Raw genomic sequence first — 25,199 nt, forward strand, 5'->3', positions numbered from 1 at the left:
CTTCCAAGATTCTTATCTGATTTTCATAAGTAAAAGTGGATTCAAACTCAAGCTTTGTTTTACCTATTACAATATTACACATAATCATTACATATTTCATGCTTTTTTTGCCATGGTATCTGAGCATTTAAATGACATGAGAATCATGTTTCTCGTTTTCTAGGATTAAGATTTACTAGCTGTGGTCATTTATTACCAATTTTAATAAACAGGTAGTATCTTAAACACATTTGAAATTAGAACTACCAGAAAATACATATAAGGAAGATAAATTGGTGGTGGGTTTTCTCAAAAATACAGGAAAATAAAAAATTATTACCAGCTCCAAGAGAGGAAAAAAGAAATATCCTTGAGGAATGAGAAAAACATGGGTAGATGTATAGAATCCTTTATCTGCTTAACTCTTATGTAGGTTTTCCCCCACTCTCCAGATAATGAAATAAGCTTTCTAGAAATTTCTGGCGGCATTCACTGACAGAGATTCATTGAGGAGGAAAAAAAAAAAAAGAGAGAGAGAGAGAGAGAAGAGTTAGGATCCCAAAGAGGTTTGCAACAGCTGTGCTTAAAACCTTGATGCTGCATTGTTTCACGTGAAGGATACTAAACGGGTGTCATTCTTGTTGTTTCTTGCTCTGCTGAAGTCATTATCAACACACCTCCTTCTGCTCTCCATTGGATCTGCTAACTCCCCCAGCAGATTTTGTCTTTACTGGCTAAATAGTAATTCAGTAGTGCTCTATTCCCATAAAGAAAAAAAAAAAAAAAAGCACCTAGAATGCAAAGCGGATAGAAATTGAAGTCAGTCTCAAAAGGATTTTCAAGGACATCATTTAGATTTGTAGCTAATTTAGTTTCAGAAGGCACAATTACGACAATCTAAACTGAGTAAATATCACTGTATGTATCCAGCACCTCCAATTCAATTTGTAAACTCTTGCCTTGTTACTTCCCCTCTCAACAGGCTCTGCAGAGGAGATAATACCATTTTTCTCCTGTGATTTGAGATCTCTTGATCTCAAAGAGCTGGAATGTCACACTTATTAACACTTGGCTATTTGTTAAATGGTATTAAAAAGCAGATTCCCTGATGACACTTCACATGGAAAACAGCTGAGTGAACCACGTAACATTTCATGGTAAATCTAATAAAAATTTACCTTTTTTAAATTGGAATTAACTGTCAGGTCTGAGTCAAAGCTAGACTGTGAAGAAACTCTGAAGAAAAAATTGTCACTCTCCTACTGAAGTAATAATACATAATTTTTCATGTCATTTGTTGAGAGATCAAATATTTACAAAATAATTCTTGACCTCAAAGTTTGAGAGATGTGTGTCTGGAATATCTGTGTAATACTTTCAGCAAGTTTCTGTTTTGGAATAAATGAAAAATGAAGTTTCACCCAAAAAATCTACTCTGATTTTACTCTGACACCAGTACACACTGAGATTAAACTATGGGCAACCTGTTGTAGTTTGAATTATACTACATTATATTATATGCATCTATAAATTAAATGATAGCTTATTATGCAGTGAAGTTTGTCAATCCTGATTATATATATATCAAATATGTATATAGAATTGTTCAGTTGAAAGGGACCTACAAAGATCATTGAGTCCATGTGCCTGACCACTTCCAGGGCTAACCAAAAGTTAAAGCACATTACTGAGGGCAGTGCCCAAACACCTCATGAGCGCTGACAGGTGTGGGGCATCAACCACCACTCTAGGAAGCCTGTTCCAGTGTTTGGCCACCCTCATGGTAAAGAAATTCTCCCTAGTGGCCAGAGCAAACCTCCCCTGGCCCAGCTCTGTGCTGTTCCCACACATCCTGCCACCGGTGAGCAGGGAGCAGAGGCCGGCACCTCCCTCTGTGCTTCCCCTCCTCAGGAGGTGCCGAGGGCAGGGAGGTCGCCTCTCAGCCTCCTCTTCTCCAGGCTGGGCACCCCACGTGTCCTCAGCCTCCCCTCACAGGATGGGCCTTCCAGCCCTTTCACCAGACTCATTGCCCTCCTCTAGAAGCTTTCAAGTGCCTTAACATCCTTTTTATATTGTGAGCCCAGAACTGTTCACAATACTCAAGGTGATGCTGAACTAACACTAAACAGAGCAGGGGAACCACCTCTTTTGCTTGGCTGACTATGCTACGCTTAATGCACTCCAAAACGCAGTTTGCCCTCTCGGCTGCTGGGGTATGCTGCTGGCTTACGTTGAGCCAGCAACCTCAGCTCTCTTCCTGCTGAGTTGTTCTCCATCCATTTGTCTCCCTGTCTTATTTGGATTAGAAGAGCTCCTGACAATCTATCGATAGAAACATGGCATACAGATTCATCCATTTGATATGAAGCTTCTGTGTTTTAATATCCATCTCTCATGCCATTATGAGATTTAGACGTCTTGAAAATACCATTTGGTTAAACAGTGCCTGCCTGAGATTCTTACAATATACTATCTTGTTCTGACTTCCATTTGTTCTGTTGCAATGTAGCTAAAAGTCCACTAATAGCACTAAATACAACTTTCCAAAGCAGAAGCTTCCCCTTGCCAGCCTAAAACTTCAAACCCCAACAGCTCATCAGTCTTGCTAAGCAAATCTTTGCATTTTTTCCAAAGTCCAGAATCTCAATTTGCTCACATTATGCCTGTTCAGAAAGAATAGCTCTGAATTCATGAGTTTTTGTGGTGACTTTGATGATACCCTAAAATAAATTTTTGTATACCTCCCATGTAAACCCAAGTTCCTGATTTCATCCAAAATTCAGAGAGCCACACTGCAAGAAGCTGAACTCTATTTCTGAAAACCAGCTCGTTTTACAAAACAGTCACTTTGCATCCTGTAGATGTTAACGCTAAAATCTTTCTTCATGTTGGTAAGCACTAATAATAACCATGCTGATGCAGATAAGAAGTAAAGATAGTTCAATGCTGAGTTGAAAATAGGATTTCCTAAAGCACCAAAAAAAAAAAAAAAAAGGAAAATATTAATGGCTTTCTTATTTTATATTAAACCCCAAAGAAATCATCTTTAATATCAGGAGTATATTTATAAATGTGCTCTGCAGTATGACAGTTATTATTAGGCTTTTGGTGTTTTGCTTTTTTGTTGTTGTTGCTGCTGCTAAATTATTTTTTAGAGTCTGGCAGGGCATAAATCCAGTAGTAACTACAGGTTGCATATTTATACATTTATTATATTGCCATAGCATGTTTGTTAAATTACTATAATACTTATTTTATCATACATAGCCTCACAATCTGCACATCACATATGAACTTTAGTCCAAATCCTGAGTAATGTTTTATACCTTCTGCAGAGGATCTATTCTCATGGGGCAGGGGAGGTACCATCAGACCTCGAGCTCTCCATGGGCCGTAGCCTCCTCCAGGCCACACCCTCCTGCTCCACCAGGGGCTCCTCCACGGGCTGCAGCGTGGAGATCTGCTCCGTGTGGGACCCGTGGGCTGCAGGGGGACAGCCTGCTCCACCAGGGGCCTCTCCACAGGCCTCAGGGGAACTTCTGCTGCGTGCCTGGAGCACCTCCTGCCCTCCTGCTGCACTGAGCTTGGTGTCCTCTCTCCCAGCTGCTGCTGTGCAGCAGTTTTTTTCCCTTTCTTCAATCTGCTCTCCCAGAGGCCCAACCAGCATCACTCCCTAGCTCAGCTCTGGCCAGCAGCAGGTCCCTTTTGGAGCCAGCTGGAGCCAGCTCTGATCTGACATAGGGCAGCTGCTGGGCTCTGCACACAGAGGCCACCCCAGCAGCCCCCCTGTTACCAAGCCCTTGCCATGTAAACTGAATACACTTTTGGGAATATGTACAAAAACACAGCTTGGAAAACTAATGAAATTTTGTCAATTAAAGAAATATGTTAAGGATCACAGTCTTACACCTCTACCTCACTTGAGGCAATTCTGTGAAATATGGCCCACCAGGACTGTTGTCTGTTTACTGTGATCTTAGAAGTTCATGGCTGAGCAAAATGCTGACATATTTAGCCATTTGCAACCTATCAAGCTCCATTCATATTCTCATAAGTCCTAACACCTTCTGTGAAGGAGCAAGTGATGATCCCCAAATTATTGGCTTCCCAGTGCTCAAAGAGCCAGAACTGATGAAAACAATAGGCTGAGCTCCCAAAAACATTATTTCAAAACTCTGAGATACGATTAAAAGCTTATAAACAATGCATAACCCCTGCGGGAAACCAGACTGACTGCCATCTCATCTTTCCAAAGGACCCAGGCTTTATCTGGCATGTTAGAAATTCTCTACACGTGCCAAGTGTAACACTTCCAAATGGTGTTAGAGCTCACATATTGTGCAGTCAAAATAGGTTACATGCATACATTTATATATATGTAGAAAGAAAGGCAGATAGACAGAGATGGCTCATAAAACAGCCTCAAACTACTTAATTTTCCTGCCTTTGATGATTGGTTTAATCTAATACATTCTGACTCTGTTCTCTCAAGGTCAGGTAAGGACTTTCCAAGAGGCTTGAAAGAGTACTCTTTTTAATCTGTTAGCATTCACAGCATAACTCCTAGTATACCTTCATGCAGCTGTGGGACTGCTTGTACCAGCCCCTCCAAGGATGCCCTATTGCAGAGCAGGGCCCTCTTCCTCACATGTGCTCTTCCTTTCAAGGCCTTTCCCCAGGCAAAATGATTCCACCACAATTCCCCAGCTGGAAAGCTTTCTCAGCTTCTCTGCCAAAAGCCAGAATTGCCAGGAAAGGCTGGTAACTGGTTTTCTTGCTCCCAACTAGTAACACAGTTCAGTTCATGGCCTCTGCCATGAAGAAAATATATATATATATTTTTTTGAGCTATACCAAACTTCCCTTCTCCTTGCCCATTTCTTTACCCAAGTGCACTGGGAGAAGTTCCTTGTCACACACACTGGAAACTAAAAATAGTCTGATCTAAGTCTTGTTTTTTCCCCGTATTAGTTCATAGGATTTAAATGAGCACAATAAGGCAAATGACATATTAGGATATATGCAGCTTTTGGCAGGTTACTTTACAAGGCGAGGTGATTTTTCAGCACAGTTTATATCCTGTCAGATCTTTTGCATGATCATTATTTATTATTTCTGTAATAATAATTATTCATTGGTTAAGATCTTTGCTTCCTCTTCCAAATTTCTTCCTCTTTTTTCCTAAAAAGTACTTCTTCAAATTAAATGACATAAGATGAGCAGATGCTTCCCAGCTCATCTGCAAGTGACAGAGTAGCAGTAGTAAGCAGCAGTGGTCTTCTTTGAAACCATGCAAACACTGCATTGTGGCTCTAGAACTTGAATCTGATTAAAGGTTTTATAAATATTTCTAATAAAGGTACTAATAGTCACATTTTTTTCTTTCAAGCCACTTACAATCCTTTTCTCTTTTGGTTTCATTTCAAACATGGTGTTTCTTATAATCATTATATTTTTCATTTAAAATAAATTTAAAAATATAACTCTAAGATTAATTTGGTCCACTGTGTCTTGCAGGAAACATCCTTACCTTTGTTTTCTCTCACACCCTACACTCTTCACCTAAAACTTTTTGGCTTTATCTAATTCCACAAGAAGACAATCCTGGCATATTGTTTAACTAAATAAGCTAACTTGCAGTTCCTTGACTGCCAAGCATGGTTTAAATAATACAATAGATTTCATCTTTACCTGGGATTTTAGCCACCTTCAACTAAGGTTTACATCCTGATTTCTGGAGCCAACATGGAAGAGAAGGAAAAGAGTCAGAGATTAACATCAACAACCAATAAATTCTCCACCTGGAAGGAATAAAAAAAGTAAATGCCACCATCAGGAACATCTGTGCTAAAGCAGCTAATATGCAGTTTCTAATAATTATTGTACAGGTGTATCATATACTTCTTATCTACTTTTGAAATAATTATATTGAGCAGGACATCTGGTGATGAAGTTTTATTTCATTTATTCTTACAAGCATTAACACTGTCGTGCATTCTACATATACAAAACAAAGAAATGATACATGACTCAGCATTAGTGAGGACAGGGAGATCAGCAGCAGTTCTGTATTGTGTTCAGAGAATCCAAAAGGATTCCTTAAATCCAAGCATATCATAATATAAAACTTCATAAAGAAGTCAGATCTTGGTGTATTTTTAATAAGAACACAAAAAGGATCACAAGGCATGAAACACCAATTATTTTCCTGTAGCAATGAAGAACCTTTATTTAAAGGGAAGCAGATCCACCTCTCTCTTTCCTTGTTTGCTGTTGGAGCTCCTTGGCTGCAACTACAGCAGAGGCACTTTCTCTGCCAGAAGCAGAGACGTACAACATGCATCAACCCAGGCTACTCAGAATTTTTCTGGTAAGAAAAGACTGTTTACGTCTAACTTACAGTTGTCAACTTCAAAAACTTGAAGCGAGTGAGAAGACAGGTCCAGTAATGGCTACTTTTAAAGACAGAGGAGAAAACTGAGTAGAAGTCACCTTCTGATGAACAAAAATCACTGTACAGAGCACAGCTGTTCACTTCCATTTCCTTTCATGGATGTTTGTGAACATAGACTACTGGTTCTCATCAGCACCCGTGAACTACTTTTAAAGGATCTGTGAAAGGCAAATGAGAAAAGCAAGTGAGTATTAAATGGCTTAAATTCTCTATAAAAGGCTCTACACCAGCAATGGGAAATGTTTCCATCTGTATGCTCTTATTTCACTTCTAAGCTTCCTTAACTTTTTGGTCAGGTGGAAACTCCTTTCCAATTCATTCTCAGTTAATTCTCAGATTTCCCTATTCCCCCTACAAGTAAATAAATCCTCTCTACTAGGGAGGTGATGTTAGTGCGGCCAAGGCACATCAACTACTCTAAAACTTACTGAAGAGATCCTCTAAGCCAGGCACTTTTCATAGCAACCATGATTGAAGTGATAGACAGGGGCTCAGTTTGGGTGATGTTTAATGGGTACATCATGACCATTGTTCCATTAGTTCACAGGAAAGTCTTTCACATGGACCTAGTTGCCCAAGAGAAAAACAAGCAAGAAATCTGATGAGGACAACAGTGAACATACTGAATTCTTTCTGCTGAAAGCCACCTCCCTGAAGAACAGAGTTTTGCTGGCATCATGCTGTGTAATTTACGAATAACTTCAGACACTGTTGTCCAAATGTCTTTCGAAAACCTGGTCTGGCAAATATAAGAGCTGCATTAGCAGTACACCACTAAAACTACCTCAACAGTTGTCAATCTATCCGTCTTTCATGGAAATTGGGGATGAAAAAGAGCTCATAGTTCATATCATTGCCAATCCAAGACTGTTCCAGTGTTCCTAGAGGTTTGTCCAGTTTTTAATGACTCGAGTAAAGGAGCTCCCACCATTTTTCTCCAGGGACTATTCTCTACTGTAAAAGATTTCACTGTAAAAAGAAACAATTCCTGACACTCAGCCTAAAATATTCCCTTGCTGACTTTTCCATTCATCTCTATTATACATATACTATACAGCAAAAGCCAAACTGCTCCCAGTTACATCATACAGTCCTTAGTTAGTCACATTGCCTCGGTGTAATGCTGAAAAGAATTTGTCCTCGCACTTTGTTCTTCAGAAAATCTTGATGGAGGTAGCAGATTTATTTTCATGACACACACTAAAAGAATAAAGGGTATAAACTGGCAGGAACTTCACATCATATGAAAGTCTGCAACTCCACGTTAGCCAGGCCCTTTTTGAAGGTTGCCATAGAAATAAAAGGCCACAGTCCATTGGGATTTTATAAATAAAAGGTGCTGGGGAGTGAGTAGATAGTGTATGATGTCATTTACCAGTAAACAATTTGCAGACCAAGTACAGCCTCTGTGCAAATTTTCCCAATTGTAATACATCCATTCCTGTGTAGACCTGCTACGTCTTGCTTCTACGATTCCATTAAAAGGTATCATAAACAATAACAGCAACAATAACTCATTGTTAACTTGCAGAACCCTTGGCTCCTAACTATAGCATTTATTCAGGGAGTGTTCTGTATTTACACATTCTTAAGTTATGAGCAGCCATCTCTAAGGGTAAGGAATTGCTTCAACTCCATACAACACGTGGCCTGGGGATTCATAAATACATAATCCTACATTGCCAGTTGCAAACTGGTTTTGCTATTTTTTTTTCCTAGATATCCCCTAAAAATAATCTTTTTTAAGAGAAGCCTGTTCCTTTCAGACATCTAACGTTCCTTTTGAAGCAGGAACAACTAATGCGATTTGCCTTTAAATTTGAATCTAGATGCCTTTGATTATTGATCGGATTGCTTAATGCAACTTCATAAAAATAGTGCCATAGGTAATACTAGAAAGAGCTGTGCATACCTCAGAGTTTATATCTTTATATGTGAAATAAAAGCTGAATTTGAGCCTATGTAGATATTAAAAACAGATGATTTTTTTCTGACTTTCACTGACTGGTCCTTCAATTAGTTTGTTCTTTAATTCTTCCAAAATTACTTGTGACATTTTATTCACTGGCACAATAACAACAGGCCATTTTCAATAACCCGTGGCTAGCCCCGTACAAAGAGATTAAGCAAATTCTCTTGTTTCCCATGGGAAACCTTAAGGTCAGTGTATAGGTTGTCCAGAACAGAAAGGGTTAAAATTCCACCACCAGAACCTCTCCAGTCATTACATAACCCAAAGCAAAAGAAATCAGTGTTAGGTCCACCAGTCCCTGAGGGACTGGGAAAAAAAAAAGTACAATGAAGGTTTATTTATTTACGTATTTTACATGGCTCACTAAAGTATTTTATTACCTTCTTTTATTCAACACCTCCCCTGAGGAAGGAATGCCGTGGAGACCTCAAATATGGAATAGCTAACATGGGTAAACCTAAGTGCCAACCTGCATTTGGGTTGTCCTTACCTCCTGCTAAGGCTGTAGACGTAGGAATACTGACAAAAGCCCCCAGAAGTCTCACAGCAATTGCTAGATCGAACAAGTAGATTCACTACTTTGCTCTATTTCCCCTCACTAACTGCTGTCACCATCACAGCTCTGACTGAGACCAACCTGAACCCATCTCCAGCTGATGTAGGTGTCACCAGGTAAGACATCTGGATCCACAACAGATAAGAAAATTGGTGCAATTAACAGACCATGGAGCTGAGAGACAGCATCTGTTGCTGCAGGGCGATTCCCAGTCAACCTCAGTTTACACCATTCATACTGGTTAGCCCACCAATTTAGCTTGCAGGTTACATCAGTGCAGTGAGTATGAACTGTGTCTGCAGCAAAACTGCTATGAAGGAAGGAAAGCTTTAGACATGAGGAATTCCATTTACACAACTGTATGTCTTCAGATCCCCTAAAGAAAAGCAGGGCAGCAGTTTGACAAGAAGCATGCCGCCTAAGCTACTGCCTTCTGTGTTTGCAGTTCCAGAAAGATTACGCATGCCCAAGTCAGCACTGTTGTGTTTATATATATATATATATATATATATATGTGCTTTCCCTTATGTTCCTAGTTGATCCTTTATGACCTGTAGAGTGTGGTGGTTCTGCAAAAACAGCAGTTCAACATTGGCTTTGTGAAAGTTCAAGTATCTGGCTCATTGAAGCTAGCTAGCAGTTCTTCTGTTTGGTTATTTAACTTTGCAAATATAACCTAGCCCCTTAGAGCTTACCGGCATCTAGGGGTTTAGGATTTTTTTCTTGGTTTTCTTAGATATTTTTTCTTTTCTACGTTAAAAAGGGAAAAAAAAAAAAAAAAAGGCTACAGGTAAAATTAATCCCTCAGTAATACTAATGCTAATTAATTAATTATTAGCATTAGTAACTGCTAATACAGTTGATATTAGAACAAAATACTCTGTCAGTATCTTAACTATATTACTAGTTAGTTTATTCAAACTCATTTCTCTGGGAATGGGAGTAGTATCTGAAAACTTAAGAAATGAAATATTAGAGAATCATCTTTGTTATTCTTACAAAAAATAACTGCTTTGCTTGCTGATAAGGGAGAACATAAGTAAACAAAACTTGCCTAAAATAGTAAAAAGGGCAGAAACATAGTCAAACATAACTAACATAGTCAAACATACCTAAAACAAGGACCTGGTATAAAATTACTTTATTTTCTCCACAATGCTTTAGCATGTCTGTTTGAGTTCACATTCTAAAGATAAATATCTAAGATCAGACAGAAAATTGAAGGAATTATCTGGGGGACTTTTCCTACACTTCACACTTCATTTGAGATTACTAAAGCAAATCCAGAATGTGACTGTGAAATAACGTCGTGGGCTTGTGCCACTGCTGTTGTATGTGAAAGAAAGTATAACAGTAGAATGATTCTCACAAGTACCATGACAGATATGTTTGAGAAGGAGTTTTACCAGTAAATCCACAAGGCTTCCATATTCCTCCTTTATCATTTGTATCTGTGAAATTAGACACTGTAGAAGAAATTGGACTATTCAAATTGTACAGAAAATCCATCTTACAACGTTCAAGTAGATGGTGGTAAGGGTTTGATTTGTTACTTCTGCTTCATGAGAAAATCACTAGGTGCATGTTTCACAATGCTAACTTATTTTTGTACATAACTTTTGGAGGAGTGGTTGCATCCATAAAGGAGAAGGGTCAAAGACAAAATATGAGTCTACTCCCAGGCAAATCAAATTTCCATTCACATTGCAAGTTTTTGGCAAGAAATTTCAAAGTTTTGCTGGGAAAAAAAAAAAAAAGGTAGAAGACCCCTTATTGAGGAGCTTAAGGGAAAAGCAAATGGCTGAAGATTCACTCACCAGCTTGCAGGAGTGCTTTCCAGGGGTGTGGATAAACAGAACTTGGATCTTTGCTCAAGACTCAGTCACGTCAGAGCTGCAGACCTCTTACCACAAGGCCTTTCAATTCTGCCTCTGGCTGCTGAAATATTTGCCCTAGTCTTCTAGGAGAAGAATATCACACTAGATATGATGAATGGCCAATATGGATTATTTAAGAGAGCAAGACTCTCTCAAATTTGTCACTGCCCCAGTACCCTGAGAGTGGCATTAGATGGGAAAACTGCAAAAACTCCATTGGTGTGACAGATTACAGGATATGAAGCAACTGTGCATTTACAGGGTATGAAACAAGTGTGCATTTACCATACAGAAGCAATGATATCATTGATAGTGATAAAAAATAAATTAAAAAATCAAGTCACAGAATGTAACCTACATTTACTATGGTAAGTATGTGGGATCTTTTGTTTTCAGCTGAAGGTCATTGATTTATATTGTTAGGGTATTGATTCAGTTCCTACTGGGACAGATATTATCATCTGGCTCTCAAGTCATATGTCAGGGCCACTTTCAAAACCTTTGAAAATCCTTAACTCCTTTCAAACATGAAAGCATTTTGGAAGGCAACAGTCTGGCTAGTTTTGTCCTTTTTACAGGTCTTCCTCAAAGCTTTCTTTTTGGTTTGCTAGCATTCATCTTTTGCAGCCTAAACATTTCAAGAAGCATGAGCAAACAGATGTTGATTTTCATACTGGACTACTTCAGCTGAGTTCCAGATTTAGATTTATGTGCTGGCAAATGACACCCCCCCCCCCCCACATACACCCCAATTTTTTGATGAGATAGCCAGAGTAAGTGATTTCTCAGATTATTCCCTCCCAACTTGCATCATTTAATTATGAAATATTTCTTTATTTGGATTCTAAATCTGAATAATTTCATGCTCCAAATCCTTAGAATAATGAATAGTATGAATCACTCACTGTACTACCTGTGTTTTTCTCTCAAACTGGACAGGGCTGGTGTTCAGATCAACATTTCTAATTGTCGTTTTTATGATCCCAGTAGTACCCTGTAGAAACTACTGTAGCTGTATGAAGAACCAAAGATGATTGTATCCACCTTTTCATCTCTCAGATCTCCCACCTTGCACAACCTCAGAACAAGAATGAAACCTGTTCAGCTGAAAGCTTGTGGGTGGTAATTCAATCAAAAAGCCTGGGGGGAGAGGAAGGGGGGAAGAAAAAGAAAAAAAGCACACATACATTGTGCACTAAGCCTGATGAGGACTTCCCTGGTATCTCTACCACTTTGTGCTTCCAGGAGGGGACTTGCACACTTAAGAGGTTCAAGGAATGGTGACAGTAGGTCACTCGATCAGCACAGCAGAACAGTGCTCAGGCCGTATCAGAACTGGTTCAGATGTATGATATGACATTTAAACATAAGTGCCAGGAACAAGTGGAATGATAACAGAAATGAAGGGCAAAAATTGATGGGGGAAGAAAATAATTTTATAGAAATAAAGCCCTGACAGTAGTTCAAGCTAAACCATAGACTCCTCCAGGTTCCTCTGCACTTGAATGCTGAAACCGTATTTGTCTTTGGCATCTGGCAATGTCATTTAATATGTTCTTATGGCCCTGCATGCAGTTAAGCATGCACTGTATATTATTTTATGATGTTTGAATTGGAATCACACTTTCTGGGTACAAGTATTCATGTTTTTGCAGATTCTTGTGTAAAGCTGGGAGAACCTGTTTCCAATTTCATGACCGTTTATCGCTAATCCAAAATGACTGCAGCATTACCTACAGACAGGAAGCTGGATGAGGACTTGTGTGTTTTGGATGCATCATGCTCTTCCCAGGAAACTCTGTTAAACTAGTTTTATGCTTACATGAGGGGAAGACAGAAATTACTAATGGACATGACTGTGCCTAATCTATATATAGTTTAGCAAAATAAAGGTAAAATTGAGATGGGTCTTATAGCAGCTCTTCATCCATATGAGCTCTAATACTCATTTCAGCATTCCATTCAGGTTTCTGCTTTTACTTTCGCAAAACTCAAAGTGCATAAAAGGGTCCTGTGCTTACTAGTTCAGCCAGCTCTAAGGAATTTTACAGGTTTTGGTACCTGGGCCTAACAGTTAATTTTTCCTGAAATAACCAAAATCTTATTGCAAAACATTTCTTCTATATATTTCACATAACCTTCTTGCAACAGATTATGCTGAAATGTAGTTGTATCATATGTCAAAGGAAACACACTGTAGAATATTCCTTTGGGAACCAAAAAAACAATGCTGATGAGAGGACAGATTAAGCTGTCCTCCAGAACAACTATGAATGGCGTAAAAAATATGTACTTAACATTTTATGAACTTCTAAAACTTTAGAGGTTCATTTTGGCCATCAGCTGATTTAGAATTGGTCTAATAACTCTTGTGAGAAAAGGGTTTCTCCTGAGATTTACAGTGGTCCTCGATTTTGATGGATAGAAAGAGCTGTAAGATTACTCTCTTAATAATTCTAGATTTTTAAGTTTAATCATCATAATCGAACAGTATTGGAAAGTTAACCGTTTCATTGGAAATTTGTTGAAAACAATTAGTATTTGGTTTGCTTTAAGATTTAGTCTGATTGGATTGTTATTATTCTGTTAAAATAGACTGTTCATTATGTTATTCAAGCAACTTAACCAAGATTTTTCAAGGGATATATATTATTGGCCACAGTTAGAAAGATGCCTCCAGGTTTAACTTCCAATTAATTGACCCTGTAAATACTTAACAGTAAGAACAACATACAGCAAGTAATCCTGTTTGTGGAAGTTTGATTATGCACATTCTTTTGATGCCATTTAATGACTAGTAGACATCTACATGACCTGTACAGAATTGCAGGGGAAAAAAAGAAAAAAAAAAAGAAAAAAAAATAATTTAAAGACTACTGTTTATAACAGTGAGAAAACAGGAACTGAAATACATAAGACTGTGAATGAAAATACAAAACTATTTGATCCAATGTATTTTTAGGTCTTTTGTTGTCCTTTACAAGCTCACAGGATAATACATTTTCAAAACACAGAAAAAAATTATGCACTTTTACATTACAACAAGCATAAAACTATTCCCAATTTCAGCTGATTTCAAATGACTAATTCTTTCCCTCCAACAATTCTTCCTATACTTCCTCCTTGCCCTTAGAAGAGAGATACAGAGAAGGAAGCCTCCTTCACACAGAATACAGCTTGCAGTCCTTCTTCAAGTGATGGAGATATCTCGAGACAGAGTTTTCTAATAGTTGCTTAATCTATAAGTAGGCTTTCTTTCTATGAAAAAAAAAAATCATGATTATTTGACTAACACAATTATGAAATACACCACGCTTTGGGGTTTTGTTGTTGTTGTTGTTTGTTCGTTTTTTACTTTTTTTCTATATTACTTTATTAATGTCTTCAGGGTTTTTCCCCATAATTTTATTATTGGATTTTACGTATTTAGTTACAGTATATTATGATTTCCATGCCTAACTTTTTAACAATCTAACCATTTAATAGAAAAGAAATTTAAAAGTCAACAAAAATGTCAAAGCATGTTCACAATCGAGTTGACAATCCCTTCAAAATAATTAAATTTGTAGGAAATGAAGAAAAAAGCCCTGTTTCTCCCTTGCCACTAGAGCTCTTTAGCATGGAGCCCACCAGAGCTCAACAGGTGTGAAGCCACAGACACTATTCCATATCCTGAGGGGAAAATAACCTGTCTGAGGCAGCTCTAAATAGCTCCCGGCATTCACTCAGTACAAGCTCTCCTTCCCTCAAAAATAGTCTAACTCAGTCCCAGTGTTTCCAGGCAGCATCTGGGTAGTCTAGGAAAAAAGCTGAGAACAATGTCGACCTGTCCAGAAGGTACTTAAAGGAGCTAAACATATGAAAAGGAAAAACTGCCTGTCATCTTCCCTAAAGTAGTAAAGGCAGAGTAAGAAATGAGTTTCTAGGATGAATGAAGGGTACAGGACCATGAGAATTGATTACCTTGTCCAAACAAGCAAGGCAGATACATGAGGATCCAGAAATCATGTCAGTGTCTGCACCCACAGTGTAGTAAGTCATAAGACACTCCACCCCTTCCACCTTTGCATCCTGCAAAATAAACACAGTTGATCATGACTGCCATTGCACACCTAAGTGCCATGTAAAGGTGTTGCATTCAGGATAAATTCAAGAGAGCAAAAACTCAGTTTACAGGAAAATACCAAAGCTGTAAATACCTTTGGTACTGTTACTGACCAAGAAAACAGAGTTTATGGCTAAAATAGAGGACAAGGTACCAAAAGGTGCCTATTCCATTTTCAGTTGTTAGAATCTCTTTGTATGCCCTTAAACAAGCTGCTTAGCTTTTCTGTGCCCTAATATCCACAAGATGTTTCCCTTTTCTAAAATATTCCATAGCTTATAGAGAAATAGTCTCAGTCCCTTCTATTAAATATTATTATATAGTAACTGGAGCAAAGAGTGAGCATGAGATCACCATGGACCTTCCCAGCATGAGGGAAAACTGAGCTACAGTCCTTGTTCTAGTAAACATTTCAAAATCTTGGGTTAAGCAGTAAAGCACGTTCTATGTACTCCTTGGAGCACTGCACATGTTAATGGCATCCACGGAATGGGAAAGCATCATCTTCCGTCTCCCATATTCCAGTAGCTAGGCATCATAGCAGAAGTGTTTGATTTACTTCAGGCAGAGAGAAAAACTCAATCATCATCCTGGAGATGGGACAAAATGCTGAGCAGTTGGATAAGATGGGAGCAGCCACGGCAGAGCTTCCTCTGTTCAGGGAGCCCGCGCTATTTATTAGGTGTGCTCAGCCAGTTCATGTGAACTTGCACCCCACTGGTTCACTCGGGCAAGAGAATGATGAGAGCGTGGCACACTGACATTTAATACCCCAAAAACAGAAGGCATTTCTGGGCACAGTGCTTTTGGAACCCAAGAAACTTTGGTGCAGCAACCTGAGGCATCAAGAAGCACTGGGGCTGGGCAGCAGCTGAACATGACTTTTGAAAACTGGAATTTCGTTGTTAGATGCTTAGTACATGAATCACAGGATTTAGGTGCTGGCGTGCTGAAGCAAATTTGGCCCAAAACAGCTACTTAACTACAGCTGTTAAGATTTTAAAAAAAAAAAAAAAATGGGGGGAAAATATCATTTCTCTTCAAATACAGCAGATTTGCCAAAACCAAACATTTTCTAGGACTGTATCAATTTAAACTTCAATGACACAAATTCTGTTTAAACACCAAGATTTCTTTCCACTACCCCCTCTACAATATCTGAAAGGCTATACATCAGGAGTCTCATCTCAGGTACAAAAAATAGGGTGTAATCCTGGTGTGACTAAGAGAGAAGGTCTTGAATATCAGGTTCCTGCAAAGCTGAAGCAAGCCACACAATCTATGGGTAGAAGGTTTTTGTTCATTATTTTTATTTTTATTCTAATTGATATTTTCATCCAAATATAAAGTAGGAAAAGTTCTCCACTCCCATTTTTTTTTTCAGTAGGCCTGGAAATCTATTTCATGTTCAGCTTTAGGCATAACTTGCTCACCCCCGCACCATTTGGCTGTCGAAGGATTTCCTGGACCTTCAATTATTCTCTCCATTTTTGTTAAAATGCTATCAGAGAATTAGTGCTCCAGGTTCATTTCTGAGCAACTTCCAAGAAAAAAAAAATCTGCCCATCAAAGCAAATGTATTGCTCCCAGTTACTTATATCCTATCTCTGAAGGCAGAGCTTGGTCCAGACATTGTACATCAAGGCACTGTTACTTCTGAACCATGCTGGCTTCTTATTTCAGGATATAAAACAGCCCTTCCCACAGAATTCTAGAGTAGTGTGACACAGAGCAACCTGCTCTATGTTTTTGTGGTTTTTTTTTTTTTTTTTTTTTTTAAACACACAACCACATTGGTTTCTGAACGCACTGAAAAGATATAAGACCAGATTCACCAATAAGTTCCAGCTGCTTTGCACTCCTTTGGCAACTCAAAACAGCTGTAAATATGGCTTATCTGGGTTTAGACAAGCCTATGGATACTTTGCATCATTGGAGCACAGGAAAGTCAGGACTTTCTACTGAGTCTCTCTGATAAAAAGTATTACATTGCTACTACACAAAGCACAGGGAGATAACATGAAAAAAAAACCTTCAATCTGTTAAATACTATTATTCTGGACTAAATCTTATCACAGGTTCTACAGAAGGGTGGGAAAAAAACCTCTATTTTCTGTTCATCAGTTATCTCTCAAAAATCTTCCACGCAGACGCCTCTTTAAAAATACTCAGGACAACATATAACTACTCTTTAAATGTTCCAAAAGTATCAATTTTTAATGATACTTTGAATGCATTTTGTTATACCACATATTTGAAATATTATGAAAATTGGCAAAGTTGTCCTATTTTAAACATACAGTATTTTATACAGGGGATATATATTTTAAATATATGTGCCATAAATTTTAAGCAAATGTATTACAAATACATAGAAAACTTATATTTTTTCCATATGGGAAGAAATGATCCCAGTTACAGCCATTTTATTGTTCACTACAGACAGTTATATGAAGCAGATTGCATTCATTTTATTTTTCTCCTACAAATCTGGAGATTTTTTGCAGATCCCTCACATACAGTTAGCAGAATAACTGAACCCTATTACAGACAGAGTGTAACTACAATGTAAAAGCTATCTCTTGAGCTCTATTGACTGAGCTGCGTGTTTTAACGTGAGCTCTTTGAAAACTGGAAAGCAAATCAGTCCTACTTGGGTTCAAGTCCCAGGTCCTCAGAGATCCATGTCTTTATATCCTTGACTTAATCATGCTGTGTCTTAAGACTTCTCATAGATTCCTTTTGGTATTGGGAATACACACATCAGAAACTGAGGGTCACAGTTACGATAACCTGGTGATTAAAATCAATATTACTTGAAAACCCCTCCTACTGTTAGCAGAGACACTTCATCTCACAGCCAATCTGTTGTTGTTTCCAATTTTTCAGTTTTGAGCACTGAAAGAACCATTGCTCACAGCTTAGCACTTGGAATGATAGATTTTGCTCACCTGTAAAACAGCTTATTTGTTAAAAGTAAATTCTCAGCTGAAAGCAAATTCATTCATGCGAGAAAACCAAACAGCCCATATTCGGCTCTGGATGCAAGGTTTCTAGCCTTTTTGTGATACTTGAGGTGCCTGAAAAACAAAGAAATTAAGAATCAGAAGGAAACAAGACATGTTCTCCAGTCATGTAAACTTTAAATCCTACTTAGAAGGGAAACAATTGTCCAGAGGCCATTCCATTTTTAGAACTAAATGCAGGTTCTTGAGAAAATTTCTGGCCATGTCTTCTCATCCCACTATTTCTATTTTATTTCAACAGTCAGCAGTTTTAATGATCCCATTTCCATTTCTACTCATTGCAGAGTAGAACTGTCCTCTTTTGACTGATCCTAAAATACCAAGGTCTACAGAACATGGAGTTATTGTACATCTTTTTCAGGTGATAAACTTTACTCTCCAATAAAGAAATTGTTTAAATCATATCTAGACTTAGGAAGTTACTGGTGTAAGCCTCTAAACACTGTCTGCTTCACTACTATAGTAGTGAAGTCCCTAAAGTCCCAAGCAAACAACAGTATTCAGTTTACCACACCAAATTCCACCTCCATTGGAGCCAGGGAATGACACTTCACACTTGCAGAGAAATCCTCACTAAGACTTCAGGCACTTTCTGGCAATTTGGCCACTTTGTTTATGCAGAACAATCAAAAGAAAATGAAAAAATACGCCCTCTGAACATACAAAAATTTCATATGGCTCCATAAACAGTCATGCAGACACCAACAAGGTTTTAGAATCACTAGGTAAAAGATGACAGAAACTTTAACTCAGCAAAATAAGAAATTACTTAATAATTTCTGAATTATAGTGTAATCAACAGCTCTTTTAGTCTCAGTGCTTGTTTTCTATCTCTCAAAATTCTCATCTTCTAATGGAAATGTTGAAAGTTGGTATCTTCTGTTCCTTGCTTGTATTTCAGTGGTATAGAGAAGATTTTCAAAAGTCCTGCAATGACTTTAGGTGTCATCAAAAAAGAAATCAAAATGGTGATTGAAGCACATGTGACAGTACGTGTCCTATCTTTAACCAATTCAAGTAAAAACAGAAGTGAATAAAAAGTATCATGGTTTCTACCTTGTGTCTCGGATCACAGTTTATAACCATGGCCTTGGGAGAGTTGGTATTCCATTTCTGATATATATAAAAACTTGTGCCGTCTCAGCTTCACTATTATTTTATCATGCTAAGTAGAATGAGTTAAGACAGGTATGCTAGCACATGCCAAATACCTCTGTTTTTATAAACAGATTTACTCTTAAGATTAAAAGTTACACTGACTGTGGTGCTGGAAACCAATGCAGTGCAGTGGGTATGAGAGCCTTTAGGAAACATCTCCCAAAATGGGAAAGTTCTGTAAAGTTCATATGTCTTTGTATATTTAAATGACAGGTATGATACACAAAACCCCATGCATATTTATATATATTTATATAGAGTATGCATATCTGCAACTGTGTAGACATGCATGATCAGTTATTATATAAATTTTAGACATCTATTTTAGTCATACAATTGGACACCATCATCATTAATAGGTAAATAATGTTGCAAAACTTACATTAATCTGTATCAGCACTACATAAACTATCATAGATCACAGAGTTAAGTTTGTGCTTGGATTTTTTATTTTTTTTTTCTGAAAGTCAAATATTGTTATAATAAAATGTTATTTTGAGGAGCAAATGGTAGCAAAAGTATTATCATCTTGGACAGCTTTACTCAAGAGTATATGTTTCCTAAATTTCATTGAATATATCAGGACCAGCCCCCACACTCCCTCAACTCTTCCCAAAAAGCAAGCCAGTTGCAGCTGTGTCACTTTATTTATCACTATTGCTTCAGGACACCTCTCCTGGAGTGAGCTATCTTCTTATGCACTATAAATATACTGAGTTGAAAAATCAATATGTATCTGTCCTTCCTCTTACCATCTCCCTGTGTGGTTGGCAGATGCTGCCTCAGAGAATAACTTCATGATAAAACACCAGGGAAACCATATGATGCATTTTGCATCCTACATCAGAAGAATCTTTACCCGTTAGGTACCACTGTGTAAATGAATCTCCACCAATTCTTACGAAAAAAGTGGAAGAAAAACTAATATAATTTTGTACAGGGTTAAGCTAAATCTGATTCTTCTTTCACTGCAGGCAGTGATAAAACTCTCCCAAACAATGGGGAGCATAATCCAAGCAACGCTAAGCACTTTGGAAAATCCCCCCTGTATTATTAAGCAAGCTTAATTTTGTTTCGCTTTTCTGGGAATATTTGTGCAAAGTATTTTTGTGTAGATAAATGTTTTGGAGGGAGCGTGTATTCCTCCAAATGCGGCACCTGAACAAATACATTTGCATATAAGTCTGTAAATATCTAGATTAATGTGGATCAGCGGAGGAACTGCTCCTTTGACCACCCTGTCTGTAAAGCAATGTCTTCAAGAAATGTGACCAGAAAGAAATTAAATGTAAAGCTTGTAGGTCAGCCAATAAATCTGGCTTATGTCTTTCTCTCTTCCTCAGGCAGGAAGGAACCCAGCTATTTTTAAATCTGGTGTCCAGGTACATAGCCAAAAACAAATGCTACTCCTTTTGGAGAAGACAGGAAAACGTTTTATACATTCTAAAGATTTCCCAAGGCCTGCTAGTCTCCTCTCAATTTTGTCCTTGGTGTGTTACACACACTCATCCTAGATAATTTACTTTCCAATGATTTTTTTCAGGTGCTGCCTTTTCTAGTTAGGAAACATTATGTATGTAAGTTTTAAAAAACAAACGAACAAAAAACACTACTTAATTCTGTATTTGCAGAAGTTAAAACAACATTTGCTTCAGATCACTTATGAATCCCATAATCCAAACCTATTCAATTTATTTCCTGTATTAATTTCAAAGAGTAGATACTATCATTAGTATTGCAATTTTTATAAAGAAGTCAAAAATGGCAAGAAAGATCAATCCCAAAGGCTTTATTCCAATAATCTGTTGAGGATTTTTTTGTTTCCTTAGATGTGAAAACTGTTCAGGAAAGGAACTTGTTTTCACCATATTACTTCCTACTAATGAAGCTTTACACACATAGTATATCATTAGAAAGGCCTCTGCACTTCCTCAAATACAGTTAATTTAAAACACTTAAATTTATTGCAATTATTTTCCATAACCTCACTGTATACATTTTCTTTCTTGATAATCAATTAAAAAGCATTATAACTAGTCTTTAAAATAAATTAAAACTTCCTTCATCACTTCTGTTTACTTCTCTCCCTTTCCTTAAAACTTTTAAGGCCTGACCATGGTTTTCAAAGATTACAGTAAGAGTTATCTTTCCTAAAAAGCATGCATGATTTATTCAACAAGTTACTTCTGCAGTAATTCTATGTTATAAGTTAAGATCTAGATGCAGTTATTCTTCTGAGAGTTTCAAATGGTAGAGTGTTCCAAACATGGGAAGGTAGCATCTCAAGTGTAGCGTATGTTGCCTACAGCAGAAATATCTAACATCCAGTCAGGAACTAATTCAGATTCAACTGATGCAACTTTTGAACCTCTTCCCACACAGTCAATTTGCCAATTTCACTGAATTAATAAGATGTTATAGTTGCCAGAGGAGCTTTTGAGACATGAAACTATATAATTCTTTTTTATTCGTGCAGAAAAGGCATCTGTGTACTCCAACATTTTTCTGATGAATACAGCTGTATCAGTGATAAGAACAGAGAAAAATGCAGTACGAACATGTCTTTCAGGTATACAGGGACTACAGCTAAGTGACAGACTGCTGTATATGCAGCAACTCTGTAGACTCATTGGGCAACAGACCTAAATAATATTTTACTCCAGGCTTTTTCCCTTGAAAATTATAAAAACTCTCAAGTATTTCAGTAAAAGATCTGTGTTCAGAATTAGTAATTAAATAATAATTAAATAATTAGCGGTTTCACAAACAGATTTTCACTGATTTTCAAGACAAAATTTGGAATTCATTTGACTTTGTGCATAGAAGACATCCCAAAAGAAACAATGGAAGCAGCAAAATGCTTCAATTCTTTGGTGCCAATTAAAGTTGTATTATTTCCTCTGTATACAGAAACCAATATTTAGTTGCTGGGACATTAATCTATGCAACAGGATTGTTCAGCTACAAGCGGTCCACGAAGGCCATACTGTGCACTCAACCTCATGCACTGGCATCAGGTGACAACAGGTCTAGGTCCAGCACAATGCTGTACTCACACCCCACTGACTGCAAATTAGTTCCTCTGCCCACAGCCTTCACCTGGGCCACCAGGAGCAGAACAGAATAGTGAAATTGCAGCTTGAAAAAATAGCAGGCAGGCACTTACTTTTTTTGGGGAGACATCACTGACTTCAACCCAGGTAAACCTGCCGGAGGAAACATGGGTATTTCTCCCTTTACATTTTGGAATTCTCCTTGTGCTAAAGGTCAGCACAGAGCCCCCAAATGGATCCTTTCTGGACTGGAAAAGTAGAAAGCTGTTATGCCAGAAGGAACAGTAAGAGTAAGCCAGAAGGCAGGGCACAGGGAGGTCTGCAAGAAAAACAGACATTTATCAGCAGCCTGAAGAGATTACTAGGCGGGCTGGCAGCGAGTGACTGAGGTGATATTGTCTGAAGGAGTTGAAAGAGCAGACTGAAGCCTAAATAGAGCATTTAAGATGTTTATAGAAAAATGCTTTATGACCCTATGTTCTCTAATAAACTTTTCTCATTATAAAAAGGTAATGAAAGGATTCAGTTTAATAAATCCTCTGGTACTTGATATAAAATATAATATTAAATAACGAGAAAGAAATTCTCTGCACTTTTTTTTTCTAAATAGATGGTTCCAGAAAACTACTAGAAGAAATACATTAAAAACACCACTTCTTTACTTTTATGAAAAAATGATAATGTCTAGACAAAAACATTTTCTACTGTGGGTACAATGAATGAAGCTCCATAGAGCCCATCCAGGGAAATGCACATGGAAAAAGTATGAACTGTCCTGGCAGGACAGCGTGGAAAGCACATTGCAGAGTCCTCTGTCATAACTTCACCTGGCCTGCAGATCAGCAAAGAGATCTGCAGGCTGACATGCTACAAGTCCTTCATTTCATCACTAATACTCAGCAGAATATCACTGCAGCCATTTTACAGGCTTTCTTCTGAGTGAGGAGGAGAGTGATGGGCAACACTAACAGTAGAAATGGCTATGCTTTGTTTTCCCCAGAAAGCTGGCCTTTCATGTGTATCAATAACATTTCATAGCAAGTTAATTCTGTAAATGCCCCCCAAAAATACATATCAGCCAGTTCTGAACTGCTTGTGCCACCCAAAAGGAATGCATAAGAAATCAAAATCCAAAAGAGGAAAGACAAGAGCGATGCATTTCCCATCCATACAGTACAACGTGAAACATAAAACATTCAACTCACACTAGGATGCTTCAGGATGCAGTCATAAAAAATAAAAGTACTCCAGGGAAACAGAGGCATTTGAGGGCTAAAAATCTTACTGGTTTTATTCCAAAGTATTTTAAGACACTGTGTTCTCTCATTGTCCTTTTCAACTCAGAAGAAAATGCTTAGGCTGTGCTTCCACGTTACAGTAAATCCACTTCTGAACTCCAGCTACCAGACCTTTGTTTCACGTGTGGTGGCCACATGAATTTCAGTCATATTTGTCTTTAAGCCAGGGTAACAAAAATGTAACGGTGTCCAATGTTGATTCAGATCCAATCTGTTCTGCTGGGCAACCCAATAACACGTCTCTCAAGTTAATAGCAATAACATCAGTAATAGAAAATAGCGTTCCTAAGTAGGGTCAGAAGCAAGAGAAACACAGGGACTTTCTGTGGCTGTAACTCTTATTCTTTAACCCATATGTAAAGCAGTAATTGCTTCTTTAGGCAAAAACACAGACTGATCAAAGACAGAAGGATCAACAAAATCAAGGGATCATAGAAGAAAGCTGGAAAATCCTATTGCCATCAATTACTTTGCATTCTTGTACTGATGGTTTTCCTTACACTATTAGATTTCTTGTAGCAAAGGGTGATTCAATAAAGACTACTATCAAAGGATGATGTGGTAATTCAGTTTGGAAGGAACCTCAGGAGGTCATCTAGTCTGGCCTTCTGCTCAAAGCAGGGTCAGCTATTTGACAGGACAGGGCCTGCATCCCCAGGTCCGGGCTGTTTTTTCCAGAGACAGAAACTGGAAGAAGCGGATTCTTGAGGAGACAAGATTTGACTCTTGTACCTGTGTCTTTAGTAGCTGAGCTGCCTGAGGCAGCAGCTGCCTGCTCTTTGCTTGAGGGCAGTCTTCCACTTGCTTACCCTTCAGCTGGAGAAATGAAAGGACTTAGAGCTTTGACTGACTCAGCCCCATTTTTATTATTAGAGTGATATTCTCCATGCTTCCAATGTACCTCTCTCCAGTGGTTTTAGCATTGCACGTTAGCCAGAGTAACTTCCTGATGTGTGTTTTTCTTCCTGGACTGTGGCAAGGTGACAGCTTTGCCTGTCCCAAGTGGCAAGTAAGCACTTTGCACACGTATATACAATGCAAGACAAGACTGTTAGAAATCATCTTCCAGGTACTCAGTGATCCTTACTAGAAGAACAAGTTTGTACAGAATTTGGGGTTCCCAAAGTGCTGTAACACTTTGCGCTAGGACAAGAGGAGGCCACAGTTCAGGACTGCGCAGAAAAGCTGTTGTGGTCCCAGTAGTTACTAAGTTAGTTTCATTTCTTCTCTCTCAATCTACATGTAGGAAAGAATAGAGAAGAAGCAGAGAGAAGGAGGGTATCATCACACCATAGGTGCCAAAATGTCTCAGCTTTGCTACAGATTCCGTAACAAGATAGAATTAACTAAGACAGGGAATTCAAAAGAGAAAGTCAAATCAAACAAAGTAATGCCCATGTGGCCCAGTGTGGCATCATTTTTGGAAAAAAGCAGGATAACGTGGCACAGGCACAGAGCTAAGATGAAACGAGGAGGGAAAGCAAGACCAGATGAAGAATTAGTTAGAGAAAGCAATAGATAAACAACATCAGACAATCAGTAGATAAGCATGATAAATGCACACTATTCACAGACACATAACACGTACAATTTAAAGTGGGCTGAATTCAAAAACCTATGAAAAGCAAAGAACCTGCTGTTTCTTCTTTTTTCTTCCGCTCTTTTTCCAGTAGTACAGACAGGCTGAAGTATAGGAAAAGTATAGGAAATATAGTATAGTA

At 38.1% G+C, this 25,199-nt stretch overlaps 2 long non-coding RNA genes across 8 annotated transcripts in view; both read right to left on the reverse strand.

The window, feature by feature from the left end:
• LOC106042461 (uncharacterized) overlaps positions 1-5,766 on the reverse strand; it is a 149,372-nt gene extending 143,606 nt beyond the window's left edge. Inside the window, exon 1 of the long non-coding RNA XR_010831096.1 lies at positions 5,671-5,766. This is a non-coding gene — a long non-coding RNA (uncharacterized lncRNA). The remainder of the gene's footprint in view (positions 1-5,670) is intronic.
• A 566-nt stretch (positions 5,767-6,332) lies between these two features.
• LOC136790683 (uncharacterized) overlaps positions 6,333-25,199 on the reverse strand; it is a 387,684-nt gene continuing 368,817 nt past the window's right edge. For 6 of the 7 annotated variants that reach the window (XR_010831095.1, XR_010831093.1, XR_010831089.1 and 3 more), the window contains 3 exons: positions 17,895-18,023; positions 14,802-14,909; positions 13,668-14,096 (listed from right to left, as the gene is read on the reverse strand). This is a non-coding gene — a long non-coding RNA (uncharacterized lncRNA). Of the gene's footprint in view, positions 6,592-13,667; positions 14,097-14,801; positions 14,910-17,894; positions 18,024-25,199 lie in introns of those variants that run through there. The other variant, XR_010831092.1, reaches the window with a different exon arrangement.

Source organism: Anser cygnoides, chromosome 4 (assembly GCF_040182565.1).
Source record: "Anser cygnoides isolate HZ-2024a breed goose chromosome 4, Taihu_goose_T2T_genome, whole genome shotgun sequence".
Taxonomy (NCBI): Eukaryota; Metazoa; Chordata; class Aves; order Anseriformes; family Anatidae; genus Anser; species Anser cygnoides.